Raw genomic sequence first — 25,442 nt, forward strand, 5'->3', positions numbered from 1 at the left:
TTAACACTTTAATTTCCCCCAACAAATAAATAATTAATCAGATCCACTTCCTCCCTAACTATCCCTTGGTCCCTACTGTCTCCTTACCATCTTCTCAAGGCGTCCCACTTTCTCCCTCGGGCCATGGCCCTCCATCTTCAAAACCTGTTCCCCTGGGGTAGCCCGTTTGTGCAAACAGCACCACCCCCATCCTTTCCCGTGCTATTACCCCATTGTGTTTCACTCCCCCCTCATCTAAAGGGGCCATGCCCCCGGCAACAGAAAAACCCTCCACCAAGGTGTTCTTTCTGCCCCACCCCTACCCTTTCTTTCTACCTCCAACTCCTTACTATCTCTTCCACCTACAATGTCAAGTCCGCCAAGTAATAACTATTCCCGTAAATGGACAGGTGAACTCCATCCTCCATGAAAATCTTAAAACCTTCATAAACTATTTCCTTGTGCTCTAAAACCTTCAACGCCGCCGGGGCAAAACATTTTTCCATTTCTCTATTTATTCCCTTCCTAGCACGCTCTATTGCTCCCTCACTTCTCGCTCCCCTCCACACTCTCCGCGGCAACAGCTTAGACCAAACTACATGTACTTTGGGCCACATCTCCCGGATCCATACCAAATCCCTTTTGATTTTCCTAAGAAGAGCCACACCTGTATATCTTACCAGATCATTTTCCCCTGCATGAATTATCACCCCTTCTGGAGACCCATAACGTTCCATCAGCCCCGCCAACATAGTCAGCAGCTGATCCCAGCGAAGCCCCACTAAACCAGACCACCTTACCAGTGTCACCTTGTAGCTGCAACCCAATTGCCAAAAACTCTCTTCTCTGCCTCCTTCCCCGCCCACTTAACAATAGAGTGACCCACAATCCAAATCTGCGGCATCTCCCCCGGCCTCCGAGCAGCATCTGAAAAAGAAATTACAATATCACTTTCAAATCACAACCATCCTACCACATTCGACACTCCTGAAATCCCCAAAACCTTATTTCAAATGTCACCTTTACCCAAGTCCCTGACGTACCCTTTGTATTTCCCGGACTTCCACCGTCCCAAACTTTTCACCTTATCCTCCGATAAGCCCAATCGACTACCTTCAAATGCAACACCCATCCTAAATGAATGAGTTCCAAACTCCTCCGCCTTTTCCCCTACCGCTACCAACACCTTTCGTATCACCGCCACAACTTGCGCCGCTGATACTGCTGCCCATTCCTCATGCTGAAAAACCAAACCCATCCTTCCCCCATATAGCTCCTTCCACGCCAAACCTGTCCGCACCAGGCACAACTCCCTGCTCTACCGATCCAGCAAAACCCAAGAACCCTTTCCTTTTTGATCTGTCTTAGACCTCTTAATCCTGATGTCCAGCTTGGACTCCGTAATATAAACATCTTCCCAACGCAGTCCACTTACCCCACTCTTTCCTCCCACCAGCTCAGAAATCCTAAAGGCCCCAAAGAACAGCCATGTAAAGCAAGCCGCAAACAACTCTCCTCTCCAGGCCGACCAGAAAACCCCCCTCCAACAGCCCGACAAAACCTGGCTAGTAGGTCCACTGATACCGGTCTCCTCTTGTCCTTTTCCTTCCTACTCTTCCTTGCCCATCCTTCCAACATCCTGCTCGCCATTTCTGCACCGCTCGGCTGAAAACCCCAAAACCATTTCCCATAGAAAGCGATCCCTGCCATCTTCTCCGTTATAGTTGCCTTAGACCGACCCTTATCCATGTACCTCAAGAGGAAGTCAGTGACATCATCCCTTCTCCGCTCTTCTGCATTCCCCCTACCCTTCCAACTACGAGCTCCCCCTTTTATGAAATCCTCCCATGCTCTCCTGTATGCCTCCCTAGATGTAGGGGCAAGAAAACCCTCCACCAAGGAAAGCGCTCTCAGCTTCCTATCTTCCACAGCTCCTCCGGAATCCGCTGCCCCTCCTGTTCCGCTCCTGGAGCCAATCCACAGACTCTCTGCCATTGAAAACGAGATAATTCATCAGCGATACCATTATCCTTCCCCGGAACATGTGTTGCCTTAAACACCACATTCCATTCCATGCAACGCAGAACAAACTCTCATCAGTTTCGCCATCCTCTGATCCCTTGCCAACTGCCTGTTCACTACATGAACCACGCATTCGTTGTCCATGTTGAAATTCACTTTCCTGTTCTGCAACTCCTTTCCCCACAACTCCATTGCAACCAACAAAGGAAAAAATTCAAGAAATGCTATGCTCCTCCCTTCCTTCAACCAACGCGATGGCCACTTCGCGCACCATTTCCCCCCCCCCAAAACACTGCAAATCCTCCCACACCTGCTGCATCTGAAAATATCTGCACTTCCCATGACACAAGATCCCCTTGCAACCACAGGGACACCCTGTTAAAACTCTCCAGAAAACGCAGCCAAATCCTACAGTCTTCCCGAACTGCACCTGATACCCTTACCCGTTGATGTGGGCACTTTGCTCCCGCCATAGACCGCGCCATGTTTCTACAAAAAGTCTGCCCTGGGGCCACCACCTTCCAGGCAAAATTCAAATGCCTCACCAGTCTCTGCATTTCCACTAGCGTCATCTTCTGAGCCCCCACCGCTTTCTCCAGCAATCCTACCAGTTTGCTCACCTTGTCGTGCGGCAAGCGTGAGGTCATGGCCAATCTAATTCAATCCGTACAAAGGTTAACACCACTGCCGGTCCCTCCGTTTTGGCTTCTGCCATAGGCACCCCAACTCTCCCATCAGGTCCTGAAACATCTTTAGCATCTCCCCGCACTCCCTCTCTCCGTCCGCCCCGCTAATGAACAGGAAATCATCTAGGTAATGCACTACACCTTCCCAACCAGAACTATATGAGAAAACCCACTGAAAAAAGGAACTGAAAAGCTCGAACAAGGCACAAGAAATTGCGCACCACATTGGCAAAGCTTTGTCAATGTAGATACAGTCCTTAAATTGCATTCCCAGGAGCCAAAAATCCAAAAGCCGCCTTAATATCGCACTTGGCCATGAAGGCCCCACACCCCGCTTTCCTCACCAAACCCACCGCCTGTGATCCACACTTGCGTATACAACCCTGCACTCTTCCGGAGCAATAAAATCATTGACCGACATGTCCTCAGGCCATGATAAGTGGTGTATCAATCTAAATTCCCCCGATACCTTCTTGGGTACAACACCCAGTGGGGATACCACTAAATCTCCTGGCAGATCATCAAATGGCCCTACCACCCTTCCCACCGCTATCTCCTTGCCCAATTTCTCCCTCACCACCTCAACATTTTCCTTAGCGGACTTCAAATTCTCTGCCCAATGACGTACCCTTGGCCCCTTGTAACCCAGCTTGAAACCATGACGAAAACCGTCTCCCAAAATCTCAGCCCCCTCCCTGTCCGGATAAAATTCCAACCACTTCTCCAAGACCTCAAATTTAATTGGAGTAAAAGCATTTCCCCACAACCCCTCTGCCGGATCCTCTCCCTGTCCCCCTGTCTCCTTGTTGTAAACACTGAGTAAGTGGGTGCTTCCCTTCACACTTGCTACATGCATGTCTGAACCTACACACATTCCTTGTGCAGCCGTCCTTATCAAAGGACCAGCATGCTGCTCAGGGTTGCCCTCTGCCTCCGCCCCCTCATGGGCGGGGCGACCAAGAAAGGGCAGGAAAGTCACAGGCAAACCACTTGCATGTCAGGGCAGGCCTCGTCGGTGCCATCCACTGCATCCATAGATCCATATCTATTTCACCCCAGAACGCCTGGCTTTCCTCTGCCATCCTTGCCCTAAACTCTTCATCGTAATGCACCCACGCAAAGCCCCCAAAACTTGTAAATGCCTTTCTAATTACATCCATGTATTTTAGCAGGGCCACACATCTCTCTGTAAATTTCCCGCAGTAGACACTCGCGTAGATGATAAATGCTGACGTCCAATTTTTGATCGTCACCGGTACACTTGGATGCGTGGCCAACTCCCTCTCCTCCTCCTTAGAACCCTCTTTTGCTCTCACTTCCCTATGAAGCAATTTAAACACATCCACAAATTCCCCTGCCTGTATTTTATCCTTAATTGTTGTCATCAAGTGCACACCCAAAGGTTTCGTGATGCCCATGTATGGTAGCTTTTTCTCCTTGCCCTTCACCTCTACCTCTTTTTCTTTTGAAACCTGTACCTCGAGCGCCAATGGCTCCATCACCTTGTCTGTTTGTACCTCCACCGAGCAATTTCCCCTGTCTCCCACCAAGGCTCCAATAGCCTGTACACCAATCTCTCTCCTCACCCCTTGCAAACCTGACCCTTCCCTTCTTGCCCCCGTTCTTGTGTCCCCCATCTGCCATGCAGTTGACCAGACCCCTTCCCGCTCACCTCTTTCCGTCCTGCCATCGCCCGTCTGCAGCCTGGCCTCCACTCCGATGCTCCTCATCTCTTTTCCTTAATGAACTCCTGCTGCAGGTACAAAACATGTCAGCAGTCTCACCCAGCAAATTATTCCCCCAACCCCTGTACCCCCAAGCCGCTTGCTCCTGTCATTCACAATCCCACCTAAGGCCCCTTCTCGCCCTCCCCCTCACCAAACTATATCCTTCATCCTCTCACTGCCCCACATATTCTTCCATCCCTTCATCATCACCCATAAAATACCATTGCTGCTGCAAGCACCTGCTCGGGCCGAGTAGATCTTCCTCTTGTGAGCCTGGGGCATCCGCCCTACCACTCCTTTGGCGTCTTCTCGTCGGGGCAGCAGTAACCCCTTCCTGGTCCTCTTCTCTCGGGCGAGGTGTCCTCTCCTCCACCCTGTGGTCTTCCTCGCTAGGGGCCGCACTGTGCCCTCTAGACTGTCTCCGCGCAGTTCGAGGAGGGGCCGTTCCTAAACCCTCTCCATATTCCTCCTCTGCAACAGTAGGGGCTGCTCTGTGCCCTCTGCCCGAAATCCTCCTAGTCTGGGGGGGGGGCGTTCCGTGCCCCTCCCTAACATCACTATTTGATGGGGACCGCTCTCTTTTCCTCCCACCTGCACTCTGCTGCAGGTATTTTCCACCCTTGCCCCTCTGCCCTGTCATTCCTCTCTGCACCCAGTCCCCTCCACCTTCCCGACCCCCCGCGACCTGCACCTTTCTGGGCACTCCTAACGTCCCCTTCATCCACCAGTTCATTATCCCCCAAACCCCTTTCTGACCCCTCTCCCAACTGCACTTCCCCCCTGGACGCTCTCCTGTCAATCTCCCTCCTCCTCTTCCTTCCCCTTGATTCCCAGACCTCCCCTCTGCCTGGCGCAGGGCTACAAGCCACCACTGCTGCGAGCGCCCCATCTGCCCCTGCTCTCCGCTGCGGCCTTCCTCTGCTGTACTCCGCTTCACCCTTAACCTCACCCACAGCCCCCTCAAGCTGGGCATTGGAAGCCGTGCTAATGATCTCCAAGGCTTCCCTCAGGCACTTGGCATCCACTAGTCCCTTCTTGTTGGCCTCTTGTCCCACCATGGCAAACCAATATAATATAGCTGGGCTCCAAAATAATCTCCCTGATGCTATACCCTAACTGCACTAAACCCCCGAGCCAAAACCTAACCGGGAAAAAATACACATGTGGAGAGGTGGGCGGTGGCTACCACTTAACTGGAATACCCTGGAAAGGGACAGCACCCTAACATATAATTATCTTACGAAAAAATGTATTAATTTATTATTTTAATCCTGAAATTATTGAAAAAATATATAGAGATTTTTTTTTTAGAAACCTACGACTCTTCCATACAACTGTCCCTAGTGGCCCTCCTCCCTAGCTACAAACTTGTAAATTGAAATATAAAATGCCCCCCCAAAATGAAAAGGGGGGCTTGAAAGTAGCAGAAAACAATGCCCCCTGGAGGCGCGTGGGAAGAACCGCACAGAAGATGTTGTGCCTCTCCCTCCCTGAACCAAATAATGCGGTGCGGTTTCATTTAAGGGATCCACACTGCCACCTCTGTCCTGCAGCTGCTACCGCGCGCAAATGCGCCGCATAGCAGGTACTGGGAATGCGGCGAAGAACGCCTTCCTCCCCCCAGAACCAAGAGTGTGACACTGAGGGTGAGATGGCCCCGAAACAGCTTTCCCCACAAACAAGGGCAAAGCCCCACCAACGGAGCCGCGTGGACCGGCAGTTTCCTTCCTGCCCAAAAGCATAAACAATGTGCTGGGCCAAAATACTGAAAACCCTGGCCCCCAGACTAACGGATACTGGGGGAGACCGACGTCGGTTAAGGTAAGGGGGGTACCTTATCTACAGTACCCCCGGCTATATGATAAATTGTTAATTAAATACAATAAAATTCCTGGTACTAAACCTAACCTCCCCCCCCCTACCTGTCAATAAAACCCTACCTCACCTTCACTAACCTCCAACACACTAGGCCCATATACACCGGAAGGCTCGGGAGCAGGCGACCTGGACAAATGCAAGTCCTTACCGTCGCCTGCTCCAGAACCTTCCCCACCCCGTTAAATACCCCTTTGGGTGCTCTATGCGCTGGCCAGCTCGCTGGCCTGTGCAGCGCCAAAAATACCCCAGCAAGAAACACTTTGCGTTCCCCCCGGGGCCCTCCTTTCATTTTGAAATAATGGGACTCCCCTACACCCCATGACACAGGGGCCTTCCGATCCTCTGCAGATGACGGGAACAAGCATTCTTGGCTACTGCAGGGAGCTAAAGGTCTTGTTCCCTGGACCAACGGGTTACAGGTAAGAAAATGTATTTTCTTTAAATGTGTGTGCGTGCATGTAAGTGTGTGTATATGTATGTATATAATATAATGTGCATTAATGAGTGAGTGCATGATGCGGCCTGGATATGCCTGTGTGAGTGTATGGTGAAAGTGTGCACACTGAAATGTATGGGGGGCTGGGTGTGCGTGTGTGAGTGTATGGTGAAAAGGTACACACTTAACTATATGTGTGGCTGCCTGGGAGTGCCTGTATGGTGAAAGGGTGCACACTTAAATGTACGGGTGGCTGCCTGGGTCTGCCTGTATGGTGAAAGGGTACACACTTAAATGTATGGGTGGCTGGGTGTGCGTGTGTGTGCGCGTGTATGTGTATAGTGAATGGTGTGTGTGCTTGTGTTCAGGGGCTCAACAAAACCTAGATTTCGGGAGACTGCTAACCCTTCAAATGTTGGGAGAGGCGCTTACTTCACGAGCCTTGGGGGAGTGCCACATTTATTTGTGTTTGGGCATCTAACTTCTTTTCGCATTCTAATAAGACTATTCCAGTGCAGCTTCAATGTTACAAGCGGTTACGTCTCTCCTTTAAGTCTGAAAGCACCCACTTATGGACTGCTGTGAGAATGAGCTGTCTCCTGTCCCCTCTCTTCCCTTCTAATCACTCCCCTGGCATGCATGTACTAAACCCATATCATGATTTCAACTGCCTAAAAACGCAAAGTGAAATGCTTTAGGTTAGTATTTGCTGGGCCTTTAGGAACAAACACTGGCACTGTTTAACATCTGTGTCCTGTTCTGTCCAGCAACGGATTTGTAGGTCAGCCAGGTCTAGTTAACATAGCCCAAAATGTCAGGGGTTGGGGAGGAGGACTAAAGCCCAGTCAGATCAATGGTGCTGTGCCACTGCTTGTGCTTAATGCCATGATTACTTATTGGTAATCTATATTACTAATAGCCCCATTCTTCCTCATCCCAGTACTTGTATATGAGGCACTTTGCCCCATACACAAGTACTGGGATAAAGTAGCGGGACATGGAGGTAATGCCTGGCTTAGTTCATGTAATCTTCATTACTTCTAGCCCCACTCTACCTCATCCTTGTACTTATTTATGAGGGAAGGTGCCTCATATGTCAGCACTGGGACCAGGAAGAGGGACGTGGAGGTAATTCTGGGCCGATGTGCTGATTTTGGGGGTTGGAGGAGGTGGTTGGAGGGAGGGGGAATGTGTGGGGGCAGGGATTGTGGGATAAATCCTAATGGCATCCATCTCCAGGCTAAGCAGGCATGATATGTAGTATTAGTGGCTAGAGGGGCATTTTGGTGCAGCCATTCTAGTCATTTCTTAGTTTGGCTTGACTTTCTTTAACTGGGCATTGCTGATTAAGCAGTTCTGCTAAGTGTAATTACCTAGCTAGACTGGATTTTGGTTGCTGCCAGTCTAGTCGTTTCTTACTGTGGCATTGTATATTTTTCTGCGCATCTGTGATAAAATAACCATAATAAGTGTTATTGCTTTGACTGCCTTTTTGGTGCAACCAGTCTAGGTATGTCTAAATGTTGCCTGCCATGCTTTACTGTAATATGTTATTACATGTCTAGACTGGTCTGCATTGTACAGCCAGTTGGACATGTTTTCATTGTGGCATGTCATTTTTAATAGCAAAGCATTCCATTAATGAAAGCATTAATGTTCCTGCGCACTGTTGGTGACATGCATGTATTGGATTTTTGGACTGGTGCTACCCTACAAAACAATTGCAAACACTTTGGCTTTTTAGCCAATTTTTCTCAGAAATGTGCTGTTTAATGCATTAAAACACACACATATGTATACTGCTCCAAGCACAGTGTGCAGCGTACCCTTGAAGCAGCACACTTGTGCGTATTGGGCAAACGTGGTAATCTAGGCCAGCCCAGAGTGTGGCGTGACCCATGATTTGTGCCGAACTGGAGGGGGCCCCCTCAGCATGGCTTGCAAGGGGGCCCCCAAAGGTAGTGTTACGCCACTGCATGTAAGCTTGCAAACGTTAAAGTAGAGTCTACTTTTACTTTTGCAAGCTTACAGTAGACTGACTGACTACAACTTCTGTTAATGCCCTGCGCATAATGAACGTGCCCAGGCTGAGGAACAAACAAACTGCACGTGGCCTGCCTGCGCAGTGCACTGCTGTGCAGCCTCAGCCTTCGTTTTTCAGAACTAAAGAGAAGCCAGGCAGCGACGCGTGCCTTAGTGACTCTTGGCCCATGACAGCATGTGTGTTATCGAGGGAGACAGAGTGAGAACAGGCTGAGCAGGCAGCAGCTACTGTAAGGTAAATCAGTCAAGTGCCCCCCCCCTCCTCTCCGAGGTGCAGGGCGGCATGGGGAGGATTTATTGGAGGGAATGTGCGGCTGTGCCAATGTCAGATATTGTTTCTAAACACGCACAGTGCATTGCAAAAGTAACCAGGGAATCCTGGCCTCTTAATGTTTCAATGAAACATTAAGAGGCCAGGATTCCCTGATTAGTTTGCAACGTGCCACACATGTTTATAAACTGGATATCTGACATTGGCAGTGGATTTATTTGGGGTGAATTCAATGTGCCAATGTCAGATATACAGTTTCTAAACACGTGCGGTGCATTGCAAAACTCATCAGTAAATCCCGGCTTCTTAATGTTTCAATGAAACATTAAGAGGCCAGGATTCCCTGATCAGTTTGCAACGTCCCACGCATGTTTATAAACTGTATATCTAATGATAGCAGTGGCACACTTTCATGAATTGAAAACCTGGGGACCTGCCAGTGCCGCCCTCATGTTTTTCAATTCATGAAAGTGTGCCAAAGCCCCTGCCAAAGAGGAACATCACATTTGCATACTTGCCAACATTCTGTGGCCAAAAAGATGTAAGATTTTTCAAGTTTGAAAAATAATAACTCCCATAACAATGACATCACAGGAAAATAAAAAACATATAAACAGCACAACATGGAAAGATGTTGAAATGTTAAAAATGTATAATTTTGAATGCTAACACCAAATTGTCTGCAGGTGTTGTATGATGGTGTTATGCTCTGCCACTTGCTTTCCCTACTTGTTCACCTAAGGGTTGTACTGGCAAGAGTGCAGGAGAGAGTCACGTAGCTGACAGATCAGTGGATTGGTCTGAGCCCAATCAAAGTAATCTCCTACTAGCCCACTGTACAGACAAATTAATGCGTTGCATGCTTTGTCCGGAGCTGGTCTCAAGCAGTCTGCCTTAGAATCACATAAACTACTTGCCACTGTAAAAAGCAATAGAATCTGTCACTGAAATCTGTAGGTGGTAGGGCTGATTAAAAAGAAAAAAGTAGCCTACTGCCTAAATCTGTAGGGTTGGCAAGTATGCATTCGGAATGGCTCTTTGTTCGTTCCTTACTGATAGACAGCCAGGGCTCACATTGAAGCTCTAAGCATTGGCCAACACAGGCTTGCAAGGCTGCACAAAAAATAACAGAGGCTATTCACCTATACAGCAGAGGATCAAGGGTGCACAATAGGAGCCGGTATATATTGACATGTACATGCAGTTTCTATACAAATGCCACAACACAGTTTAATATATTACGTATTGCCTTTTTTAAGGAGAAGGGTGTGATAATTATTTTTGCTGCTTACACTATACTAGTGCCCCTAAGCCGTCAGGTTACTTTGAGATTGTTTCTAGTTTATTTCCTTAGAGTTGGATCACGCTGACTGCACCTGATACGTTTCTCTGTAAAAAACATTACAATTTCTTTGTATCTATAACTGCTTCCCAAAATGAGACCCGGTCCCCCAGCTGGAGGTGATATCTATTGCTGTGACACTTTGTCCTTCTTCACACTCACTCAACATGCTTAGCATACATGGAGCCACAAGAAACTCTGTTAGAACATATACGATTGAGGCATTTAAGGATCACACAATCTGGTGAAGACTGAATTTTCTCCCAGATGTCCCTATACCCCAGGCCTGGCTTGCAAAGTGCAGACACTGCCTGAGATATCAGCATGACATTGTATACGAAATCCTCATGAAACCATATAAAGTAAAATGAGGATGAGCCAATCTCAAGAAGGGCCGCTACGTGGGATGTGTGCTCTTTTCCATAGTAATGTCTAAGGTAGGCAAGGGAAAACACTTGATGTATACTCTAATATCAGTAGGCCTCACGTAAGGCACACCCCTCCACATCTTCCCACCAACTCACACCTGCTTGAATTTTGGATGGTACCACACCTAAAGCTTGGTCTGTCTGACATGAGGGCTACCTGTATTTCGCTATTTCAAACCCAGCAGCAGGGTCCACTTAACCTTTCATAAATTCAGTGTTGTTCAAATGAGGGTAATAATACCTTGCCTAGAAGATGAAAGCATCTAGCATGAAGCGCTATGACCAAAGTGTTATTATATTCAATAAAGCAAACTATTACCAGCACAGACCTGAACTCTGTCCCTGCCCAAAATAAACCATTTGTTGGAGACTATCGTGCGCATCTCTTAAAAGAAATCAAGTGCTAATCTTCTGTAGGTCTTGGCTAAGCTTCACCCTGTTTTATTCAGCCTGGCTGTTTCTGTCAGCGTACTTGAGTGGTCGCAGTGCAATCAGATTTTGGGGTAGAGCCTCGGCAGTACGTGGATTTAGTGACTTCTGTGTCTGTCCCCCTTCCAAATATCCATGCTTCTGACTATTTCTTAAGAGTTAATGCTTGCAGGTATCAATGGGCCTTTTTAAGGTCATGGATCTGGCATGCCTGTTTCAGCTTATTCTGAGCAGCTATATGGAGTGGTTGGTCATGCAAGGCGTGCAAGAGAAAACCTGTGAAATGTAAACCAGGATATTGAGGGTGCTCTGAAGACTGAGGAGAAAGTGCTGAGTAAGTGCAGATGAGAGTTGTGGGGTGCTAGCCATGAGGGAATGGGAAGCAAGGGACTGGGGTGCAGTAGAGTGTGGGACTGCAAAGTGAAAAGGGGTAGAAAAGATGCAGAGGACAGAAAAAGAGAGGAGCAAGGGAGGAGAGAGATGGGAACAAGAACGGAGTGCAGATGAAAGATAGGGATGGTTTGCAGCACAGGGTGGCCAGATTATGCAGGGGAGAGAGGGGTGCAGGAAAGACCAGAACACAGGTAGAGTGGTGTTGGGCAGAAATGGCATAGGAGGTGCTTTGGGCTTTGCAAATGAGAGAGAAGTACAGACAAGTGAGAAAGTGCAGAGGGCAGTGTGTCAGAGGAGTGACTTGGTGTGGGGTGCAGGGAAGAGACATGGGAGAAAGGGCTGTACAGGAGACGAGAATGTGGAATAGAGAAGGGTACAGAGGGGGCATTTGTACAAGGAAGAATGGTGTCTCGCCACCTGTTCCCAGATAAAGGGTGCAGTCACGAATGCGTCTTCTTCTAACGCTTGATCCATGCTCACGAGGCCTGCAGGAGGACGATTAGAAGTCGTTTATTGAAATAATTGCAGATATATACACTACACCATATCTATCTGGACATTGATTGGGCCTGATAATACACACAGTGGCCCCCCTCTCCCAGGTGCAGGCCGGCATGGGGAGGATTTATTAGAGGGAACATGGGCCTTGGCGCTCTCCCACAGTATCATTTGCGCTGCTGTCTGGTTCCTCTCTAGGAAGAGACAGTCACAGCAAGCTGTTCCTGCATCAACTCCCTTTTCACTCAATCCTACCTACAGCCTAGGTCTGAAGTCAGGACTAACCTTAAATGAGGTATATATCCACCTCTGACCTGTCCTGTAGTGGGAGCTGGTGCCAGGGTGCGTCGCATCTTGCCTTGCGACACAGCTTCATGTTATTTGGGCTATCTTAGCAACTTTCATGGGTTTTTGGTGGATGGATGCCACGCGGGCCACAGACCGATTCTAAGCCATAACCTATTCCTTTGAAAAAACACTAGAATGATCTATAAAGGGCACGTAAAGTGCCAGTTCTGGTTTAGATAAAGCCAATGATTTAGGGATGTTTACTACAAAGCCCTGTTTAGTTAACTTAATTGGAGCTGGGAACATACTACTGGTGTAATACAAATGTCTTATCCAGGGATGCCTTCATCCACTCCTTTTCTCCTTAATTGTTCATTGCACTTATACTATCTGAAATGTCGTCAGGCTGATTATGATAGTTACCCTTCACATTCTTAATTGTTTCAAGGACCTGTAGGAATGTAACTGTATTTCTCCCATGCTCCCCCCCCCCCTTGAAGCACTTTGAAACACATTGTGCATAGGCGCTATACAAATAAACAATCAATCAATCACTCTATTAGCACTATGCATTTCCTTCACTGAAGTCCTGGGAAAAACCAGCAATGGCAAGTGTTTGCTTGTGTATACCCATTGAGCATTTGCCAGGCACTGCTATTAAATGTCCAGGCACTTGCACCATTTTGCAGCTGCTGCCATCAGTGGGTACCTAATACAACTATGGCCTTGCTTGGCAAGTGCCTTTTCCATGCCTACATTAAAGACCAAACGGTTGGCGTTGCCAACGCTTGTTTTAAAATAGGGATGCAACTGCATTTTTGGTATCCACCACCAGCTGAATAATGAGTTATAGACAAGCTTTTGAATAGAGGCCACCATAAGCCATGTGGGTGACCCAGAAAAGAATAAAGCAAAGCCTCGAGATTCACAACAGCACTTGTTCCGCTATCCATGTAAATCCGGTGAATACCCTGGTCCTGAGGTCTGATTGCAGCCCATACATGGCTGTAAAGGGGCTCAAGTGGAATAGGACAGGAAGGGCTGGCAAAACTCCATAAAGCACCTGCACTTACAGCGCAGGTGAGAGCATTATAAAAGATCTCCCTAAAGGTCCATCGCTGGGAGGATTTTATACTCTGAACTGATTTTCTTTTTCTTAATTTTCTTCGGTTTTCTTTCCTTCTTTTCTCTTGTTTTATACAGTGATGATATATGTTTTTTAATACGTATTACTGTTTTAATTTTGTGAAAAGTTGAGTTCTTTGACTAAAACACAACAAATAAATTTTAAAAAACTAAGTCCCCAAGGTGTCTCCATGTTCCCCCCCAGATTTTATGGGTCCACTACGCCCCCGAAAATGAGCACCCATGAGTCACAAAACGTAGGTAGGGATTTAGTGATGAGTGCAGAGCTCTCCGCCTCACAGGAAAGGATCGCATGGGAGGGCACACAGTGGCACGGTCAATGCAGGAGGATTGGTAGAAAGGGAACTGGTAGGGAGCAGCTGCGCAGCGCTCCTCCACACCCATGAGTGCATGCACATATTATGACATAGTGCAACTAAAATAAATCAAGGTAAATACAAACACACACCGGTGCATCTCATTAGCTATTCATGTGATTAAAGCCCAGCCCAAAATCTTTGTAATATTTTGCAAACACTTTTCGGCACCATGTTTCATCGCGCTCTATTACTGTAGATCCTTGTTCTACAGCGCTCTGTTGCTAATTACAGCTTTGCTCTATATACAGCCCAGCATACTTACATGCTGTATAGAATATTTCTTAATGAGCAATACGTTTGTGCACACACCATCACCACTCCTGCAAAAGACATTGGCCCTCATTACGACCCTGGCGGAGAGGGGTTTACGCCAGCGTAATGCATGGCGTACCTCTCCGCCAGATTAGGACTTTCCGTAGCGCCATGGTGATTTTTACGCCTGGATTTTCCGGGCGGAAAAATCCATGGCGCTACGGGTCGCCTCGTTAATTACGCCACCGTACTCTACGGTGGCGTAATTAACGCCTTCCCCACTCCCATTATACCCTATGGGGCAAAAATGGGAATGGGGAAGGGTAAATGGGGATTGGGGACTTACCGCCCCGCCAAGGTCGGAATGGGGCGGTAAGTCCGCCAACCGCCATGGCGGAGTTGGCAGCTCTGCGCCATGGTCCATGGTGCAAATTGCACCATGGACCTCCGCCAGGGTCGTAATGAGGGCCATTGCAACACAAATAGTCCCTGCTCTCCTTCTGGAGGTAATGAAAACCGGCGCCATTTTATTGACACCTTTGCAAACCAGCTAGAAGAGATGGGCTCGTTTTGATTTCTTTGTGTTAAACCAAAGTTCGCAAGCAGAATGTTTTCCATTGCCGGGCCATGCCTAGATCACAACCGATGGTCAGAGCGACCTGTTTGCCTTTTGGAGACTCCGAGACCTTATTATGGCCCCAATGACAAGAGACTAGTACCGAGAAGGGTTTTTGTTGAATTCAAAGAAATATCATTTTTGAGTTTATGAAAGGCCCCTAACGAAATGAAGCCCAAACGCTCTGACTCTAGCAGCAGGTGCAAAAATTAACCGGTTCATTTAGATAGAAGGAATGGTCGCAGATGTGTGTTTTTTGACAAATAGCTTTTATGCTTTGCACCCTGTGATAGTGTATTTAACTGTAAGGTGTATACAGAGTCAGTTCAATGTGATTTAGTATTATGATATCTGAAAAGTGTTTAATCTAATCTATTTTGTCTCTAGGAATGTGGGATTCCATACTCTGAGAATTACCAAGATTAAATGGATCCATGGTAATGGTCTGGATTAAATATGAATAGGAAAAGGTTAGTTGCTCTAGTAGTGAAATTAGTGAAAAATAAGAATATCATTGTATCAAAATATATTTCTTTATAGAAAGGCAGGGTTTTAAAAAAAGTGTTTTTCTTGCAAAAGAATTATGTTTATTCAATGTATATGCATCCCCTGCTAAGCACGATGGACATTTGCTTTTTTCAAAGTCACAATTATCCATACTTATGCATAGAGGTTTTTTGGCTAGAGATAAAACATCACCTGTAAGGAATTTTTCAGGCTATAAGAATGTTGGGGCAAGTTGTAGATGCTTTTTGCAAATGTGTAATACCTTTGTTTTATAAAAAAAAGGAGACAACACTCCATCACACCGCTCATTGTACAACTTTTAGCATCTTGAAAGCACGTATCAGCCAACAGCCGGTTGAACCATAGTTTAGTTACCAATACCCAGCCAAACCCACCCCTGCCACCATGCACCACTACCCAAATGCTGCTACCCCAACCAGGCCCGTAACAATAATTGTGCATGTGTTCTAAGATGTGAAGGAGAATCATGATCCCACCAACACCTATAAAAGACAAAAAGTATATCAATACCCCTCTTAACACACAGTGGTATGAGTAACCTGGAGCAACACCTGGAAGGAATCACAAATGTGCCCCCTAACCGCATCAACAAAGAGAGAGTGGCTACTGAACTAACAGTCAAGAGATACCCACCCCATTGCTCTGTCCATTAGCTTATCTTTTTATCTAAAGCCCTCGCAGGACAAGGCTGCGGTGTTGAGCAACGCAGGTCCGCAGAAGACACTGCCTGACTTTCCATGTAACACGTTTGTTACCTCCACGCTACCGAGCCTATATAATCAGAGGTTCGGGACCCTCTGCGCAAAGCCCTCACAGGACAAGGCCACGGTGTTGAGCAACGCAGGTTCGCAGGAGACGCTGCCCGACTTTCCACGTAACACTTTTGTTATGTCCAGGCTACTGAGCCTATATAATCCGAGGTTCGCGGCCCTCTGCGGCAAAGCCCTCGCAGGACAAGGCCGTGGTGTTGAGCAACGCAGGTACGCAGGAGACGCTGCCCGACTTTCTACATAACACGTTTGTTACGTCCACGCTACCGAGCCAATATAATCAGAGGTTCGGGACCCTCTGCGCAAAGCCCTCACAGGACAAGGCCATGGTGTTGAGCAACGCAGGTTCGCAGGAGACGCTGCCCGACTTTCCACATAACACGTTTGTTACGTCAACGCTACCAAGCCTATATAATCTGAGGTTCAGAACTCTCTGCGGCAAAGCCCTTGCCGGACAAGGCTGCGGTGTTGAGCAACGCAGGTGTTTGGAGATGAAGGGGTCTGCAGCGTAGACTGGAGTGTGGACATTTCACTCTCATGTCTGTGGCCGCCGGGTAAGAAGTTTGGACTTTGTTTGCTGCTCTGCACTTCCTTGCCCTCCTCCCACACTCTCCACCCTCGCTTTGTGTGCATTCTTGCCCCCCTTACCTGCGCAGCCTCTCGCTCTCCTCCCTTGTGCCACCTTCTGCCCTGCACACACGCTCTAGCTGACATGGTCCCTCGCAATCCCTGATTGCGTGGTCCCTCATCCCCCCTGTTCACGTGTCCTCACTTCCTCCTCGCGCCCCTGACTGCATGCTCCGCACTTGCCTCACTCCCAGCCTGTGTGGTCCTTCGCAATCCTTGATTGTGTGGTACCTCGCAATTCCCTGCTCATGGGCCCTCGCATCCTGCTCGCGATCCCCCGACCACGTGCCCAACTCTTGCCCCACTCCCTAGCCCACGTGGTTCTTCGCAATCCTTGATTGTGTGGCTCCTCGCAACTCCCTGATCGCGGGCTCTCGCATCCTCCTTGCGATCGACTGACCTTGTGCCCAATGGTCCTGCGCTCCCTACACCGCATGGTTCCTCGCAATCCTTGATTGTGTGTTTCCTAGCATCCCCCTGATCATGTGTCCTTGCATCCTCCCACAATCCCCTGACCGCGTGCCCCACGCTTGCTCTGCGCCCTGGCCTGTGTGGTCCCTTCACAATCCCTGATTGCGTTGTCCCTCGCAACTCCCTTTTCGCGTGTCCCCCGCAACTTCCTTGTGACTCCCTGTGTCACGGTTCGCTGCTTAGTCCCTCGCAATCCTTGACTTCATGGTTCTTCGCAACTCCCTTTTCGCGTGTCCTCACTACTTCCTTGCGTTCCCTGACTGCAGTCCCCACGCATTGCCTTGCACTGCCTGCGTAGTTGTAGTCCCTCGCAATCCAATGACTGCGTGGTTCCTCGCAACTCCCCTACTGCATGTCTCGCAACTTCTTCATGCTCGTGACTGCGTCATCACTCCTCTGGTCCCAAGTGCCCTCCGTTCTGCCTGGACTGCCCTGATAATTGTTTGTCCTACTGTCCTGTTTTCTGCTGTATCTTTGCCTAACTAGGTCATCATTCTTCACTGCTATTGTTTTTTTTCCCTCACTGACTGCACTGTTTTCTTACACTGCCTGTATTTCTCCTCATATTCCTCCCTCATTTAGGTCTGCTTTCGCCGATTCTTCCTGTGTTTGTTTTTTGTGGTTTTTGTATTCACCTCAGGCTTCTTCTTCTACACCCCTGCTGGGTGTACCTCTGATTTGTACCCCTCCCCGGAAGTCTTTCAAGGACGGCAACCTTGTCCATATTGCCACTCTTAACTCTTGCTCAGCTGTCAAACACTGCTCTGACAGCTGCCGCCTCCTGGAAGAACTTGACCTTCATGTCCTCGGTCTCACTGAGACATGGTTCACGGCCAGCTCTGTTACAAGCATTGACACTCTCCTTCCTGATGGCTACAAGATCCTCTCTGTGCCCAGATCCAACCGTTCCTGAGGGGGTGTAGCCCTGTCCTTCCCAGAGTGGATTCCTGCCTCTGTCATTCCTACGCAGGCCTACTCCTCTTTCGAATGCCTCGTCTGGAGGCTCTCCCCGTCTCTCCTGGCAATTCCCTTACTTTGGCTACCATCTATCGGCCACCTGGTCAGGTCTCCTCCTTTCTCTCTGAGTGGCCGGACCTCTCCTCCTCCCTTCTGGCCTCGACCACTCAACTCCTCCTCCTTGGAGACTTTAACGTCCACCTGGATGCTTCCTGTCCTTCTTTGGGACTCTTTCACGACCTCTGCGACTCTCTCTCTTTCTCTATCCTCCCCTCTGGCCAAACGCACTCTGCAGGGTACACTCTGGATGTCCTGATATCTTCAGACCTTCCCCTTTCTATCCCTCTCACCGCTTCTCTCTCCTGGAGTGATCAGTTTCTCCTTTCCTCCCAGCTCACCCTCTCTACCCCTCAGACCAACACGACCCATGAAGCATATGTCAGTTGAGGCTTTTGCTTCAATTTTCTCACTACCGCCTGTACCTCACTGGTAGCAGAGAGTCAAAATCTCTGCTACCCTCTATGCGGATAAGCAGATTAGCGCAGTGTGCCAACAAAGCAAATTTCAGCTAAAAGTTCAGAAGGAAGGTCCTGCCTTTTCTATCAGCGCATTCTCAGGCCCCAGTGGTGGCCTCTCTGGTGCTCTCAGCCCTTGATTATTGTAACGCGCTGTCCCTGGGCCACTACCTCCTGTTTTCTCACTACCCCCATACCCTGACACAGCCCTTTACATACTCCACTCTGCTATTTTTGACACTCTTGATGTTCTTGCCCCTGTCATGAGGATCCGCTTGAAGCCCGAAGCCAAGTGCAACTCCTGGTACGACTCAGACCTTGTCACCCTCAAACGCAAGTGCAGGGTGGCTGAGAGGAAATGGTGTGCTTCCGGTACATCCTCTGACAAACTGGCCTGCCGCCTGCTCCAATGGCAATACCGGCTCTCTGTCCGCACCAAGAAGAGAGCCCACATCCAAGCCTGTGTCTTTGCAGCATCCAACAACTCAGCCGAAATCCTGCTGCAGTCTTTACCTCTCCTGTCCCCTCCCAGGCCCTCTTCACGGCCCTGGCATCTCATTTTATTTCCAAAACTCAGGACATCCTGTCCTCTCTCTCTTCCTCCCCCCCCTCCTCCCTCTACTCGCCTCTCTTCCTCTGGCCCCTCTATGGCCACCTCTCCTCCCTCCTTCTCTGCCTTTCCCCTGTTCTCCCCAGACAAGTTTTCTAGACAAGTCTGATCTATGAAAGTCTCGTCAAAACATGTTCTTCCCTGTTCCTCCAAAACCATCAAGGACCACATTGACACCCCGGCTCCTGGTCTGGCTGACTTCTGAAACCACTTATTCACCACTGGAGTCTTCCCTCCCCCCTAGAGCACTCCCTTGTGCACCCTCTTCTTAAGAAACGTTCAGTTCACCCCTCCTGCCTGGCTAACTATCGCCCGATCTCCATCACTCCTTTTCGGGGCAATCTCCCAGCTTAATTTCCACACTGAATCTGTTGGTTGTCTCCATGACCATCAGTCTGGCTTGAGAGCTGCCAGAAGCATGGAAACTGCTCTCCTGAACATCCGTGAAGACCTGCTCTCCAACTTCAATTCCAATATCAACTGTGTGCTCATCTTACTTGATCTCTCTTCTGTCTTTGACACGGTCAACCATACCATCCTGCTCAACCGTCTCTGTGATAACCTGGGTATCACTGATCAGGCCCTGGGTTGGCTTAACTTGTTCCTCTCAGATCGACCCTCCCAGGTCCAACTTGGGTCCTTCCTTTCCTCTATCTCACTCTATACCTGTGGTGTTCCCCAGGGTCGAACCTCTCTCCCTAGCTGTTCAAACAATACCTGCCACCTCTCGCCCACCCCATTGTCGCTCTCTGCTCCAACTTTCAGTGCTATGAGGATGACACTCAGCTCGTTTTAGGCTCCCCTCTGCCACCTCTTCTCCTTCTCTCATTTCTTAATGTCTGTCTGCTCTCCAGGAGTGGTGTGCTGTGAACAATCTCTTCCTTAATGTCAGTAAGACAGAGATGCTCCTCATCGGCACACCTGCACCCTCCTTTCCTGTCACACTCTGGCTGTCCTCTCTTGGCCCTCTTCCTGCTCCCACCTGTTAGGCTAAGAACTTCGGGGTCATCTTCAACTCCACACTCTCCTTTTCTCCTCACATTTTTGACGTCTCTAAGAAGTCAAACTACCAACTGCACCTCCTCAGAGGTATTTGTCCTTTCCTCTCCTTCCTCCAGAAGCTCACTGTCTCTAGAGCTCTGGTTCTCTCTAGGCTGGACTACTCCAACAGCCTCTTTCTAAATCTAGCTGCTTCTACTCTCTGCCCTCTGCAAATCATCCAGAACAGGACTGCAAGACTTGTCCTTGGACTCAAGCCCAGGGATCGTATCTATCCAGCACTGAAATCTCTGCATTGGCTCCTAGTGGCTGAAAGGATTAAGTTCAAGACCCTCTGCATTGTCCACAAGGCCTTCTGGGGCCTGGGTCCTCAATACCTCCAACTCTCACTTTGTAAATATTTTCCTGCTCAAGCTCTTCGCTCCTCCAGCTCCAACTCCCTCAGGGTCAGTCGCTTCTCCAAGCAACGAGTTGGTGGTAGATCTCTTTCTTCGGCTGGGGCCTCCCTCTGGAACAGCCTCCCTGCCTCTCTGAAACTTGAGGAGAATCAGCTTCGGTTCCGGAAGCACCTCAAGACCTTCCTCTTTACTCCTGCCTTCTCTCTTCCTCTCCCCTGCTGATTTCCTGTACTGCACTGGTCACCTGGCTACCCTCTGATTTCGGGCCCAGGTCCCTGCCCGCCCATTTGCACACCCGCACTGCCTCATGGCAACCCTTGCGCTTGGGTATGTATCAGTGACCCTACAGTCCCCCTGCCTACACTTTTGGACACCAGCTGTCTGCACTTACCCATGCAATTGCCACCTACGGGCCTTATTTCCTGTTATCGGTTTGATCCCATGTACAGCATTGCCCCCTCCGCATTTCTCTGGCACTTTTCACCTCCCCCTCCCCTACACTTGTGTGATCTAAATGTCACTTGGCCTAATAAGATTATTGTCTCTGTCTTCCCTCTTTCTGTTCCCCTTCCTTGCATCATCGCACCTTGAAACACTTGTATATAGGCGCGTTACAAATGCCATATCATATCATAACACTTATCATGCTTGCTTTATCAAAAATGTCATGCCACAGTAAGCAATTGCCAGACTGGCTGCATTAACATGCCAGTCTAGCTACATAACAACAATCCTGAAGCTACTGGCTATTCCCAATAATGCTAGTAAAGCTACTATGTGACTTTAATGAAAACTCAATAATGCTACAGTGCTCCTCGGTTCCTTAGCACCTTGCCCAAACACATAATCACATTCATACCCATTCACCCACCAGACACTCACCTATATACCTCTCACATTCACTCACACCACATGGGTACCCAGAGCATTCACACTGCATTCTCCACACAGGCACCCACCCAGAACATTCACACACAATCAGATGCATACCCATTTACCCACCAGTCACTCACCCTACACCTTCCCTCACATTCACTTAGATATCACATGTGCACCCAGAAATTTCACACTGCATTCTCCACACGGCCACCTGTCCAGAACATTCACACACAATCACATTGATACCCATCCATCCACCAGTTCCTCACCCTTACACCTTCTCTCATATTCACTCACACCACACATGCACCCAAAACATTCACACTGCATTCTCCACACTGGCACCCACCCAGAGTTTTCACACACAATCACATTCCTACCCATTCACCTACCAGTCACTCACCCATATATCTTCTCTCACATGTGCACCCAGAACTGCAGAACATTTATATATATATATATATATATATATATATATATATATATATATGGGAACTCGTAGTAGGGCGGTAAGGGATTACCGGCACCGGTCTCCTTAATGGTGCCCGGTATCCCTTACCGCCCTACTCGTAATGAGGCCCATTGTGCCCCATGTTGCCCCTTTGGTTACTCAGGTCGTTAACCTTTCTTTTTCATCAGGTTTTATGCCAGCTAGAGTGAAGCACACTTTGGTTATACCTCTACTTAAAAAACCCTCCTTAGATTCTTCAGTTCTATCTAATTTCCTCTCTATCTCTCTCCTTCTTTTTTGTCATTGTCTAAGCTCTTAATTGAAAAGTTCTTTGTTCTTTGATGCTTCACAGTCCCGTTTCCGGACAGGTCATGGTCTAGAGGGAGTGCTTACCTCTGCTGTGGATGATCTGGCGCGCCTTCAGGACATTCTTCTTGATCTCTCTGCCGCCTTTGATACTATAAATCACTCGGTCTTTTTCGAACATCTTGCGGGGACCGGCATCTCCGGTGCCGTTATAGCCTGGTTCGGATCCTTCTTGTCTGACTGGACACAGTCACTCTAACTTCCTCCTTTTCGATCTGTCCCTTACCCTTTGACTTGTGGTGTTCCTCAAGGGTCTGCCATCTCACCCATTTTGTTCAATATCTGCATTCAGCCTCTGGCCAAACTCATATCCTCCCACGACTTCCATTGCTATTCTTACGCCGATGACACGCACATTGTAGTGCATCTAGATATTTCCGCGGCGGAGACTGCATCTCGCTTTAGGGCTTGTTTGTCAGTTATGGGCGATTGGATGAGTAGAAATTGGCACATACTGAATGGTGACAAAACTAGGATATAGGCAGTGGGCCTCCCTCTGTGGCTGCCCTGTGGACCCCTATGTTCTGGTTTCTGGCCCCCTTTCACTGGTGCTCTTCCCATTCCGGTTTCTGTTGCGAAGGATCTGTGTCAAAATCTCTGCTACCCTCTCTGTGGATAAGCAGATTAGCGCAGTGTGCCAACAAAGCAATTTTCAGCTAAAAGTTCAAAAGGAAGGTCCTGCCCTTTCTATCAGCGCATTCTCGGGCCCCAGTGGTGGCCTCTCTGGTGCTCTCAGCCCTTGATTATTGTAACGTGCTGTCCCTGGGCCAACAGCCTACCATATCCATCGACTCCAGGTTCTTCAGAACTCGTCTGCAAGGGTGGCTACTTTGGCCCTGAGCTACTCTCCTGTCTTTATAAATCCTAAACTGCCTTTGTTGGCTTCCGGTGACCAAGCGGATTTCTTTTAAATCTCTTTGCCTGGCTCACCGAGCTTACTATGGAAGGGGCGCAGAATCTATGCATGAAAGGTTCCATCATTACAGTCCCTCCCGGTCCCTGCATTCCGTTCAGCCCAGGCCTGTTTGGTTATTATTCGTCATGCTAAGTATGAACGCATTGGTTGGCGCGCGTTCTCCATCACCACCGCTAACATGTGGAATTCCCTTCCCATGCCACTCCGCGCCACTGAGGACTAGCTGTTCTTTAGGTGTTCTTTGAAAACTGATCTGTTTTGCTCTCGAGCTGTCTTTGGTATTCCTTTGCTTGTGCGGCCTAGCGCAGAGATGACTCTGGCCGAATGTCGCGCTTTATACGTATAAATATGTATACATACTTACATAACATTATGTTTTAATGTTTCAAAGCGTCATATACATACATACATACATATCTGACATGCATGTATGCAGAATAAACCCATACAAACATACATAAAGAAAAAAATGCTTTCTTACCTGTTTCCTGCCCATCTTCCGGCCGCCGATGCTCCATCTTTACACGCCTTCCGGCTCCTGCGCTCCATGTAGACAGGAACCAGGAAGCAGGGAGCGCTCTGACGTGCGCTGGGGAGCCAGAGGCGGAGCAACTTCTTCCAATGCAACCAGCCACACCAGCAGCAGTCGGCCCCAGCCCAGCCCTCACTCTGACTTTAGTCAGACTGATGGCCGAGGCAGGGCCCCCTTGAACATTCAGCCGTGGGGCTCCCCACACACCTTGAGCGCTGTGACCCAAGCTATCCCAGTGTCCACAACCACTCCATCTTCAGACTCCTCATCCTCATGTACACACCCATCCGTTGCCTGGCCTCTCCCTAGCTTTGTGCTACCCTTTCCCATCCCATTTCCACCTGCACAGACCATTCCTCAGCCATTCTCAATCTTTGGGCCTTTGCGTTACTTGCTCCTCACCAGTGAAACTCTCTGCTGATGGGCATCAGGTCCATCCCCACTGCGGCAGCTTTCACACCTACTCGCCCTTGAAGTTACACCCCTTAGCTTTACTCACTGCCTTCAATCTACGGTACCACCATTGCTATCTACTGTCTGTCCCACTTGTACATACACCCCTCCTCAACTCCCCACCTACATTTTGATGTGATACACCTGTGCATGCCACCTCTTACCACAACTTGTTTCCTCAACTGGTGGCTGCTTCAAGCTACATACAGAAAAGCCAGATGTAACTACCCAGTATTGCCAGATGCTTCTGGCATTACTGGGTAGTTACACCTGGGTTTCTCTATCTGCTACTTATTTGTGGATCCTTTTGTCATAGGATCGGCCAACGCCGGGTAGCTCCTACAAAATGTACAGAGGATTATTTAAATGAGAATATATTAGAATCTAATGGACTATGTGATGCCCGCCTCTCCTTTCGCCTGCTTCAAGCTACATACCACCTTTCTATGATGCCAGGCACCCCGACTCATGGACTGCTCTCTTACCATATGCACATAGTTTTTCTTTATCCAAGCCCTTCACAAATCATTAAAAAAATACATATACGCCTGCTTGCCAAAGACAATCCTGGATTGTGACCCATCAGCCAGTTGGCGCGTACTGCGCGCGCCTTATGCTGCCCCTTTTTCAAGATCCGGGGACAACCTATCAATTACTCTTTGAAACATAATTCAATAAGAATAATTCACACTGCTGTTTATTCTTCTTAATGAAATGGTTAAGCAAATATGTCCCATTGAGGCACGAGTGTTTAAGGACCATGGAGCCTGTAATTAAAGCACAGTGCACAGCTACTTCACCCTTACTCCTGCTGCATGAATACGATTAAAACAGAAAAAAAAGAATACTTTTAATATGGCCTATTGTATGCAAGCGCTGCCTGCAGGCTGTTCCTTCACTTCCACAGAATCATGCTTAGACATGTACACGTTTAGTTCGTAATTCATCTTTCTGCAACCCCATGATATGAATATAATTTTTCTAATTTAAAACCCTTTTAGTTTTGGTTCATTATTCACAATATAAGGCTCTATGAGGGTTTGGAGTATGTTGGACAAATGGCTTTTTGGGCTGGTGTTAGCCAATGCGTGACCCAACATAGAACATTCAGGTCTTTATTTGGATAGTAGTGTTACCTACAGTTCTGTTGTTTCTTGTATTTGCAACACTTTTAAGC

The 25,442-nt window shown here is 48.4% G+C and overlaps 1 protein-coding gene across 2 annotated transcripts in view; it reads left to right on the plus strand.

The window, feature by feature from the left end:
- Positions 1–9,346: 9,346 nt before the first annotated feature.
- The window catches only part of LOC138453128 (uncharacterized), a 42,598-nt gene continuing 26,502 nt past the window's right edge, over positions 9,347–25,442 (plus strand). For both annotated transcript variants that reach the window (XR_011260365.1, XM_069605686.1), the window contains exon 1: positions 9,347–15,263. The gene's annotated coding sequence lies outside the window, so the exon portion shown is untranslated. The remainder of the gene's footprint in view (positions 15,264–25,442) is intronic.

Source organism: Ambystoma mexicanum, chromosome 4p, assembly GCF_040938575.1.
Source record: "Ambystoma mexicanum isolate Mex_15411 chromosome 4p, UKY_AmexF1_1, whole genome shotgun sequence".
Lineage (NCBI taxonomy): Eukaryota > Metazoa > Chordata > Amphibia > Caudata > Ambystomatidae > Ambystoma > Ambystoma mexicanum.